The sequence below is a fragment of the Gobius niger genome (assembly GCF_951799975.1).
Source record: "Gobius niger genome assembly, chromosome: 24".
Classification (NCBI taxonomy): Eukaryota; Metazoa; Chordata; class Actinopteri; order Gobiiformes; family Gobiidae; genus Gobius; species Gobius niger.
This window is the reverse complement of record NC_136875.1, coordinates 15,020,990-15,033,287: the sequence shown is the minus strand read 5'-3', so window position 1 is coordinate 15,033,287 and position 12,298 is coordinate 15,020,990.

Sequence of the window (12,298 nt, the reverse complement as noted above, 5' to 3'; positions counted from 1 at the left end):
GCTAATGAATCAGTACTCTTGCCACCAATTGAGAATCATATGTTTACATACACTTCATAAAAAGACACCTTTGAATTTTTTTTCTTAAATCCAAATTTTTTCTTTTTAATTTCAATTTTCAGAAGACTGAGAGACATCATTTTCTACACCATTTTTTATTTTTTTACAAAGTCAGACGTTTCCACACAGTAAGATTACTATAACTTCAAACGGACACAGAAGATCATCTGTCTGGATTCGGATTAACATAACCTCACCTCTGCTCATCCTAAAGACACAAGTCAAACGGATCAGAGGAATTACACGCTTCAAAAAACAAAAGACACAGGACGCGATAAAGAAGCACTGGATTACAAGCATGTTTTAAAGGGACTGCAGACGGAAACGAGCTCTTTAGATATAATCTGGTGCAGAACATGTCTGTCTTTGAGCTTAATGTCTCTGTGCACGGTCCCTTCAATAGAGACTAAACTAAACTAACTAAAGGGGATGTTGTTGTGACATGAGGCTGGAAGGTACAGCACACCCAAAAACACACTTGTATTATTCAAATTAGATGAAATATGCCTAAAGAATATGAACGGATGTATAGGCTGTATGAGTTGGGTTTGTGGGTGAGAAAACCACAGCCAGGGGCAGGAGGTCGTGAGGCCGGGGGGGGAGGGACGGTTTCCGAAAGAGGCAGGAGGGTTGAAAGCTGGGCCAGGTCTGTGTTAAGTGTTGGAAGGTAAAACTATTCCACTGTCAACGAAGCACAAACAAACAAGCAGGAAACAATTCATTCACAACTTTGGGTTTTTCCCACGTGCTGTTCGGGAGTTTTCTCAAAATCGTGCACAAAATTGTGGATGAAAATGTTATTTCAACACTGGGTTACACTTTCTGGACAGTGCGATAGTTTTACTAACTTCCTCCGACACTTTCCGCAAACCTCGTCCAGCTTTCACCCCTCCTGCCTCTCTCAGACTCCCCTGACCCCGGCCTGAGCTGCAGCAGATACACATCTCCTACAGCAGTGCTTCTCAACCTGGGGGTCGGAACCCCCAAGAGGGTCGCGAGACAAATTTGGGGGGTCGCCAGATCATGTAGATAAAATACACATACTTTTTTTAGCACATAATATTATGCCTTTTAGTGTCTCCCCGTAAATGTTTGTAATCCAGTGTGTTCTTTATTGCGTCTGAGTCTTTAGTTTCCATCCTCTTATTGAAGCGTATGGTTCCTCTGATTGAATGTCTGGGCTGCTCTGTCATGAAGCTTTCCCTCCTCGGTGTTTGTGTCTTTATGATGCAGCAGAGGTCATGTAGCTCCATGATCTTCTGTGTCCTTTTACCTCCTGCCATGTCGTGTTAACCCGCTGTATAGACATGTCAGGTCTGAGCTTTAGGACTACGGTCAGGGTTAAGTGTTTGGTGCTGAACCTTCTGTGCTCAAAGGCTCTTCTTGTGAGAGACGGTGGGTCGACAGGAACGAGACGCATCATTTCAGTCCAAACCAAAGTGATAATGGGCCTAAAGCCTGAGAGGACAGTGAGTTCAGTCTCACCTCGGAGGAGCGGCTCTGTCCCCGGTCTGCTCTCGCTCGTCCATCATCTGTCCAGCTCGGACTCGCTCTGAGAGGCCTGAGGCGCCGCTTCAGTCCGACAGGGAAACTAGGAAGGAAAACAAGTCTTTGAGAATGTACTTTCAGAGTTTTCAGGCCTTCATGACTTCTTCTTTTTTATTAGTATCTGATACTAACATTAAACTTAAACAGAACACTTTTGTTTTTGCTCCTGTCATTTGTTAGCGCTTTGTTATTGCGCTAAGGAGAAAATAAAGAGTGTTTATTGATGGCACACTGCTCCTCAGCTACAAGGTCCCGGGTTTGATTCCCGGGCGGGGCCTTTCTGTGGATTTTGTATAATCTTCCCGTGTCTGCGTCGGTTTCCTCCAGTTTTCCAAACATCTATAAACATGTACAATATCAGCAGCACTGGCAACAAAGGCAAACCCTCTCTCTAACTGAAAAGTCAATGTGCAACAAAGATTGTTAAACATCCATTTATACTGTATTTGGATTGAACAATAAAAACAGCAAACAATCCGTAGGTGGGCTCTGTTCTTCTTAGCCTTTGATTCTAATCTATGTGACGGATTCTCTCTTAAAGGAGAGTCACTAAATCCCTAAAACTTTGTGAACCATATTTGAGAGAAACGCTTCTGTTGTTGGAGCAAATGTTTCATATCTTTGAGTTTGGAGCAAAAACAAAAGTGTGTATTTTTGTTTGTGAAGGTTTTCTGTGGGAAAAGTCGAGAGAGCAAACTGAGTGTTTCCTGCTCTTATGACACTTCCTGTGCAGCTGATAAACGAGGGGAGGTTTGAGTCAAAGCTTTTCTGGGTTTCCTGAGTCATTTTCATGAACATCTGACAGTTATTCTGGTCTGTAGGCCTTGTTCAATGAATGAGTAAAATCATTAATGACCCACATAGAACCACACAAGGTTGAAGTGCAAAGACAGGTTTTAATCCTTTGGAAAATATGACTTATTTTGATGGATGACAGATATTTGACGAAGCAGCAAATTAATGAAGAAATGTCTGTGCAGACGCCTGGACTTAGTGACCGGTGTTGGAGCAGCTCTAGAACATGGCAGAACTGTGTCCGTGGTGAATCTCTCCAGACTCTTGATGACTTTAATGCTGTTGATTTGTCCCTCTGTTTTAATCCCGCGGTGAGAGACGTAATTATTATCTTACAGCTGACGGCTCTGCAGCCCAGCCCTCGCTGTGCAGCTGATGAGGTCAGACCTGCGCTGGCTCGTAGATCCTTCTGTCTGAGCTAAAGTAGAGATGAGTGGACCATGACCTGCCGCCTCCATCGTCTCCACGCACAACGTTATGTTTGGATTTGAGCTGTTGTAGAAATGTTCTCACATCGTTCTTTCATTAGGATTAATCGTGTTTTTGAACCCATTAAAGCACTCGTGTAACGCTCTGTCTAAATGAAGACGGTTATTTATATATTTTAATGGCCGGTTATTATGTGAATGGCCGCCCAAAGTGGCCGACAAAAATAAACAGTAATTCTGCAATTCCAAAAACTGAAATAATTGTTTTGAGAAACTGTCGTTTACGGATGACACATTTGCATTTCAATCATTTGACCAGTCCCCAGCCTGAACAAATTAGAATGATGAGCAAAAGACATTTACCGCATTTGGCATATTAATGTTGTACACTCATGTAAATAGTGCTCGTTTCTATTTCTTACTCCATTTTAACCTGGTCACCCTGGCTCCACTGCCTCTCCAGCCTCTACCTTCGGGTGGTCATTCCTCCCCTGACCAGAACCTCACCTCAAAGCTCCTTCGCTCAGAGTCTCTGTTCGTGTCCGAGCCTGAAGATGAAGCCTGTGCACAGTCTGGACAGCGATAAGCCTCACATCGCTGGAGAAAAGAGTCTCTTTGCCACTTCCTCATTGTGACACCGTGTGCTATACATACAGCCCCTCTACCCATAATGCATCTCTCTGTTTACAGTCTGTGGTGACGGGTCTGCTGCGTCTCTTTTCTTCATGTTTAATGTAAATCTGTGGATTACCAGGTCTGTAAACTGGAGGTGTTTAGTCCTGACTCTGGAGATGAAAGGGGCACATTTTATAATAATGAACAAGTCAGGCTCAAATGTTAAAAACTCCTCCTGGACTCTGGGGCGTTTATCGGATCGAGCTCATTAAAGGTGAAATCATCTGGAGCAGTGTTTTTCTTTGTGTATTTTTCTGTTTCCACTAAGATTTTTCACCTTCTTTATTCAACGGATCAAATGAAAATAAAAGGAGAAAGATCGACTTCCTGCCTCATAATTTGAGTGAAATCCTGTATTTAGCTTCAGTAAAAGCTAAGAAACCTGACAGTATCATCTATCTATTTATTTGTTATTTCTTAGTCACTTCACTCGCTCATGTACAGCTGGTCTTTAAGATTGTTCACAACCTCCACCTCCACTCAGAGCTTTTGTTCACCAAACAGCAGGTACAGCTACAAGGGTGACGAGATCTACCACCAGAGGGCAGTGTAGTATCCCAAGTTTGTTTGCTCAGTCTGCTCCTCATGCATAGGCACAATGGAATGAGCTCCCAGATTTCAGAGCCTTTACATAAATTACAAGAAACTCAAGACATTCAAGTAAATGGACAAAAAAAAAGTAAAAAAAAAAAAAAGTTTTAAAAGTCACATAAGAAAAACTTAGAACTTAGAAAAACAAACTGAAATTTAACTTGATGAACTATAAACATATTAGAAACTCATTAAAGGAGCCATCCTTGATTTTTTTCATTTTCTGTTATTGGAATAAAATTCGTTTTGTCCTGTAGAATATGGTAAAAGCACGTTTATCCAAAAAACACTGGTTTTAAAGCCTTTTAACCTCTTAACTCCTGCCTGAACTGAGAGGATCTTTTTCCTCACGTCATCAGATTTTTTTTCCATCATTTTATTTGTTGGGTGTACATACAACTCATTTTTGTAACTTTTTTTGTAATTTTTTTGTCGTTTTTTCATCAAATTTTATCAAATTTTTGTCATTTTTTTGTCACATTTTTGTCATTTTTTTGTCACTTTTTTTTTAAATTTTTTCTTCGATTTTTTGTCAATTTCTTGTGACATTTTTGCCACTTTTTCATAAATCAAATTTTTGTAATTTTTTTTAATCACATTTTTTGTCACATTTTTGTCATTTTTTCGTCATTTTTTTCATCAAATTTTTGTCATTTTTTTGTGTTAGTTTTTGTCACATTTTTGTCATTTTTTTGTCTTTTTTTGTCACTTTTTTTTTTCATTTTTTCCTCAATTTTTTGTCAATTTCTTGTGACATTTTTGTCATTTTTTCATAAATCAAATTTTGGTAATTTTTTTTCTCACATTTTTGTCATTTTTTGTCACATTTTTGTCATTTTTTTGTCAATTTTTTCATCAAATTTTTGTCATTTTTTTCTCACATTTTGTCACTTTTTTGTCAATGTTTTCTCACTTTTTTCTCACATTTACATCATTGTTTTCATCTCAGTTTTGTTGCTATTTTCACAGCTTTTTTCTAGAAGCCTTTGGACTGGGGTAAAGCCAAACTGGAGAAAATGTGCTCGGTTCAGGTGGGAGGTAAGGGGTTAAACAGTCATGAAATGTCAGGCATATTTTACAGTGAAGTGACAGTTTTCCTCCTGAAAGTTGTGAAACCTGGTTTAAACTCAGTCCCTGTGACAAATATTGATGTTGTAAATGCATTAGGAGATGACTTTGGACCGGAAAATAGACTTTTGACCTCTGAGTGACCCTGTTTCTTTGTACAATCAGGTAAAGCTCCTTTAACTACAGAGGCCTCAAATACTGACCTCAACACTGTGATTGTTCCTCATCTTCTGTATGGCATGTCGAGTTGGTCTCAGGCGTAAAACATCATTAAAACCACTTGAATCATGATATAAAAGGGCCATAAAAAATGAAATAGTTGAATGTCTTGGTCTCGGTATGAAAACCTTTGATATTTCATGAAAGATGAAGCGTAATCATCGTACTGATAAGAGATTTGTGGATGATTCAGACACACACGGGTTTGTGCAGATAAAGGCACAATGAGGACGGTTTCTGCCAGACAAACACATCAGATTAAGAGAACAGCTGCTACAAAGCTCTGGAGTCTCCCGAACATGAAGGTGTAGGACCCTCCAGTGGCTGCAGTTGTGCATAAACCTTCTATCCGGCCTCCCCTAAACTGTTCATTGAAGCTGATGAACAGAAACGGCTGCAGTGGCACAGAAATACATGAGGACTCATTTTCAAACAGTCTTGTTCACTGATGAGGCCGTGTGACCCTGGATGGTCAGATGGATGGAGTAGTGGATGGTTGGTGAATGGCCACCATGTCCCAACAAGGCTGTGACGTCAGTAAGGAGGGGGCGGAGTCATGTTTTGGGCCAGAATCATGAGGAGAGAGCTGGTCGGCCCCTGAAGGTGTGAAAATGACCTCTTTCTGACTGACCACTTTCTTCTATGGTACAAAAAGAAGAGCCGTGTTTTCCCGAAATCCTCTGCATCATGACAACGCACCATGTCCTGCTGTAAAGAATCCCTCTGCACTACTACGAATTTAGATCAACAACCTTAAGATGAATTTATATAAGACAATCAAACAATCGAACACTTCAGACAAGATAAAAATGTGTATAAGGATGAACAGAACAAAGGAGGACTGGTGGAGTGCCCATTCTTTGAGAGCCACTGTAAAATATAAAATATAATGTGATCATGTAAATAGAATGTAAAATATAATGTAAAAAATATATGAAGGACTTGTATGTCTTGTCTTTGTGTTTGTTTGTCTTGTCTTTGTCTTGTCTTAGTCTGGAATTATCTTTCTGTGAAATGTATTGTGATTTTGGTATTGTTGTGCTATTTATGTTTTTTGTTTTATTCAATGTCTACTGTGACTGTGTCTTTGTCTGAGGCGAATGAATGAATAAATTAATTAATTAATTAAAAAAAAGAATCCCTCTGCATCACTGGCTGATCTGGGCATAAAAGGAGAGACACTCATGATGTGGACCCCCTCCTCCCCTGACCTCAACCCTATTGAGAACCTTTGGAACCTTAACAAAAAAAAACTTCTATGAGGGTGGGAGGCAGTTTTCATCCAAACAGCAACTCTGGGAGGCTATTCTAACATCCTGCAAAGAAATCCAAGCAGAAACTCTCCAAAAACTCACAAGTTTAATGGATTTAAGAATTTTAAGAAGGTCCGATGGTAAAATATAACTTGACCTGTTAAAATGTTTTTGATTGAAATATCTTTTGATTTCAGTAAATATGACCTCCTAATGCTACAAATTCAACAAATGACCATTTTCAGTTAATTACAAGCTTTAAAATGTATTGAGTTGCATAATAATTTGGAACAGTGGATTTTGAGGTTTTTACTATATTTATTTTTGAAAAAAATACTGTTAACACTGGGAGATTTTTTGAACCACATTTAAATGATCCTCGACCAGTTAAAGACTTGAAAATGATGCTGACTCTCATTTGAGTTGACAATTTGGGAAATCGGTGTAGTGTTGTTTGTGTATTGTCCCTGATCAAATAAAGAACGTTAAAGCTTATATTGTATGTAAAATGTATATTATGTTTATGCACTTTTATGATGAGGACACAATGTGTATCCCAATGTAAGGGTAAGAACACTGCAATAACAGAGAAATGTGGGCCCTCTGAAAACTATAATCCTGCATATGTACTTAGCCCTTTTACTTGATGTGGTTGCGTGGCATGGATGCTCTCAGCCTGTGGCTCTGCTGAGGTGTTGTGAAGACCATGGATGCTTCAATATTTCCTTCAGCTCTTCTGTATTGTTCGGTCTCATGTCTCTCATCTTTCTTTTGGCAATGCCCCATAAAGCACTTACTTACTTAGATTCAGGTCAGGTGAGTTTGCTGGCCAATCAAGCACAGGAATCTGATGGTCACTGAACCAGGTTTTGGTACTTTTTGCAGTGTGGGCAGGTGCCAAGTCCTGCTGGAAAATGAAGTCGGCATCTTCATGAAGCTTGTCTGCTGAAGGAAGCATGAAGTTCTCTAAAATCTCCTGGTTACGCTGACTGTGGAGTTAATAAAGCAGAGTGGACCAACACCAGCAGAAGACATGGCTCCTCAAATCATCACAGGCTGTGGAAACGTCACACTGGACTTCAAGCATCTTGGATTGTGTGCTTGTCATCACAAAGAGAACTTGGAACCACTGAGCAACAGACCAGTTCTTTGGTTCTTTAGCCCACGTAACACTCTTCTGACTTTGTTTGTAGTTCAGGAGCGGCTTAACCAGAGGAATCTGACATCTGAAGCCCATGTCCAGGTCTGTGTTTGAGGCTCTTGATGCTCTGACTCCAGCCTCAGTCACTCCTCGTGAAGGTCCCCCACACTTTTGAATGGCCTTTTCCTGACAGTCCTCTCCAGACTGAGCTCAGCCCAGAGGCTTGTGCTCCTTTTTCTTCCACACTTTTGCTCTGACCTGTCGAGGCTTTTGTCAGTGATGGTTTTCTGCACATCTGTCAGGTCAGCATCTGAACCCATGATGGAGAATTCTACTGAACCACTAAGAACATTTAAAGTCTCAGGGACCCTTTGCAGGTGTTTTGGATTCATTATCTGATGAGAGGAGACACTTTGAGCTACAATATAGTCCCTTTAACAATATTCTGATCTAAAGAGATTTTTGAATTTGAGTTTTTACAAACTGTGACCCAAAATCATGACAATAACAAATCAAGGCTTGACATGTGTCACTTTGCATATCATGAGTCTATATCATATATTACTTTCACGTTTTAAGTTGTATTACAGAAATAAATGAACTTTAATTTTCCGGGTTTCCCCCGTATACTTGAGGCAGTCGTAATCTGATCTAATCTCTATCTACAATATGATAAATACCAAGTAAACCTGACAGTCAGTGGCTTGGCCTGTTGTTGTCAGTTATTTGACAGTGTTGCTGCACCACATACCACTGAGGGTCACTCTCAGCGGGGAGGAGAAGGCGGAGCTCCTGCGTTCTCTTGATGGATCCAAACATTTGCAGAGGAGGTGGTCTGACTCTGATTACTCAGATTTTTTTTGGCCCATAATTTCAGGGATGCTTGACATATTTTCGGGCTCGCCTCGTCCATGGGCAAAAGAGTTTCTGTGGAAAGTTTATAAGAGTCGGTCACTATCACCGGACCATGACAGGAAATACTCGGCCACAATATGTCCGTTCTTCATGTCACAGTCTATGCTACAAACCTCACAGATTACAGAACATGCTGAACTCTCACCCCTAAACCTAAACTTCTGACTGTGGGGATTTCACTGAAACTGCTCACGTTGTGGAGGTTGTTTGAGTTCATAAGAATTCATGTGCCAGGAAGTCAAACCTTGATTGGCAAAACAATAGCAGTTCTAAAATAACCTCATAGGTGTGTGCACACATATCATTTAAACTTGATAAGCTGCATAGCTGTAAACTAAAAAGCCTTAAACAAACAATTCAAAACATGTAATTAAAGGCGTGTTCCACCCTCAGGCCTTCAGTGACGCAGCACTGACACAAAGCATCACCTCAAAATAGGTTCATCAATCAACACTTCATTTCAGGAGCATTTAAACCCACAAAGAATGCATTCCATTCACAATCAAGAAGAACGATTTAAAGATGCCAAACAAAATGACGCTATGTGAGCTTCAACAAGTCTGTCCAGTAAAATGCGCAATGTCGCCGCTTCATATGAGACACAAACCAGACAAGAGCCAAACAAACTATAAAGTAAACAGATCATTTGTGTTTTTAGAGAATAGGCCAAACAGCAGCAAAAGACTGAAAATGTGGCACAGTTTTAACTCGACTTCAATGTGTCACGTTAACATTACACATTACAGATGATCACTTTAATTTGGTAAATTTTGTTAGTATTGATTTAATACAAACGAAATAAAATGACTAGAAGAAATCAAAAATAAAGTGTTTGTACTCACCAACACAGATCTCCTCCACAGCAGCAGCTGTTTGGAAAATAAAATCCATCCTCCTTTCTTTCCTGAGGATCCGTTCAGTGGCTTTTGTGCAGGTCATCTGTGCGTCTCAGCTCCATCAGAAGGCCTTAATAATAGTAATCGTAATCATAATAATAATCATAATCATAATAATCATCATAATCATAATCATAATAATCCCCTCCTGGAGCCGCCACCTTATCGTGGTGGAGGGTTTGAGCCTGAATGATCCTGGAGCTCTGTGGTCGGGGCTTCGTGCCCCTGTAGGGTCTCCCAGGGCAAACAGGTCCTATAGGTGACGGGTCAGAAGCTCCTCATGAGAGACCGACTTACCGGTTAGAACCATGAGGCCGTCCTTCTGTGGACCCACCACCTGCAGGGGGCGCCATAGGGGCTGGTGCAGCTCCAACAGCTGCCCGCACGACCCGGCAACGGACAAGTGGAAGAAGATGGATGGATAGAAAATAATAATAATAAATATTTATATATTACATCACAAATTATCTCGGGGGAGTGTGATAATTATCTGGGGGTGTGATAATTATCTGGGGGTGTGATAGTTATCTGGGGTGTGATAATTATCTGGGGGTGTGATAGTTATCTGGGGGTGTGATAGTTATCTGGGGGTGTGATAGTTATCTGGGGGTGTGATAGTTATCTGGGGGTGTGATAGTTATCTGGGGGTGTGATAGTTATCTGGGGGTGTGATAGTTATCTGGGGGTGTGATAGTTATCTGGGGGTGTGATAGTTATCTGGGGGTGTGATAATTATCTGGGGGTGTGATAGTTATCTGGGGGTGTGATAATTATCTGGGGGTGTGATAGTTATCTGGGGGTGTGATAGTTATCTGGGGGTGTGATAGTTATCTGGGGGTGTGATAGTTATCTGGGGGTGTGATAGTTATCTGGGGGTGTCCCCACCAATAGTAGCACCAAACCTACGCCCTTGAAACCAAGGCATGATTATTTTTGCCAAGATACTAAATATGCACATTCTCCAGAACAACGACTACGTTTCCGCTGCCAATATGTGAGTTATCAGATAATTGTGAAGGAAATTGCGGAATATTGGAATAGTTCCACATGATCTGAAATTGATAATAAAAAAACTAAAATAGTTAAAGGATGAAATTAGGACAATGTTTCGCATGTTCAGACAAACACGTGGAGGTGAGAATAATGAGCCTGTCTTCAATAATGACTTAAAGAGGAGCAAAAGAGTTTCAGAGGAAAGTCCATAAGAGCCGGGAACGTCCGGAGCCAGTCACTATCACCGGACCATTACAGGAAATACTCGGCCACAATATGTCCATTCTTCATGTCACAGTCTATGCTACAAACCTCACAGATTACAGGACATGCTGAACTCTCACCTCTAAACCTAAACTTATGACTGTGGGGATTTCACTGAAACTGCTCACGTTGTGTCTGTTTCAGTTTATGAGAATTTATGTACCAGGAAGTCAAACAACCTTGATTGGCAACAGTGCTTTAAAAGCTGGCACGCATGACAACAACAATTCTAAAACACGCTCACAGGTGCGTGCAGACATATCATTGAAAGGTGTGTTGCTGGATCCTGCCCAAAAGATTCCGGCAGCCTGTTAGTGATCAAACCGCCTTTGCTCTGCCCGATCCCGCTCAGCAGGAAGGGCCAGGTCGGTGCTTGGATGGGAGACCGTTTAGGAAACACCAGGAAGCCTGGGGCGAATGGAGAGAGAGTGGTTGGTGGTCGGAGGGGCCGATGGCGTAGACTGGTTGCCTTGCTTCCGTCAGTCTACCCCAGGGCAGTTGTGGCTGCAATAGTACAGTGCCTTTCGACAGTATTCATACACCGGGGAACTTTTGCACATTTTGTCATGTTTACAACCCCAAACATGCTGAACGTTCACACACAAGTAACAGACAACTGTGAAGTGAAAGCTAAATGATACATGATTCTGTTATTTTTCAAAAAAATAGAAAAGTGAAAAGTGGGGCTTGCATAAGTATCATACAGCATTTTCTGAGTGCATTAAATTGCCTTTATAACATTCCTCATGACTCCAGAATGTTCACTCCTTGGCCTAACGGTTAAATAGAGGCACCTGTGTGTAATCTACTCTCAGTATAATTTCAGCTGTTCTTTCAGGCCCTCAGTGCTATGGTCGGAGTGTATTGGTCACTAAACAACATCATGAAGGTCCAGGAGCACCAGAGAGGTCAGGGATAAAGCTGTGAAGTTTAAAGGAACATTAAGTTATACAAAGATTTCCCAAGATTTGAACATCTCACGGAGCAACTGTTAAATCCATCATTCAGAAATGGAAAGAGTAAAGCACCACTGCAGACTTACCAAGACACGGCTGTTCACCTAAACTAACAAACTGAACAAGGAGAACACTGGTGAGAAATACAACCAAGTGCCTCAAGATAACTCTGGAGGAGCTGTGAAGTCCTGCCGCTGAGATGGGGGAATCTGTACATGGGACAACTATAAGTCGTATCTACACAAATCTGGCCTTCATGGACGAGTGGAAGAAGGAAGCCATTATCGAAAGAAGGCCATAGCAGGACAATGACCCTAAACACAAAGATAAATCTACAAAAACAAACATATTAATGTGTTAGAATGCCCCAGTCAAAGTCCTGACGTAAATCCTTTTGAAAATCTGTGGAAAGATCTGAAAACTGCTGTTCACAAACGCTCTCCTTCTAATGTGACAGAGCTTGAGTTGTTTTGTAAAGAGGAATGGGCTAAAATGT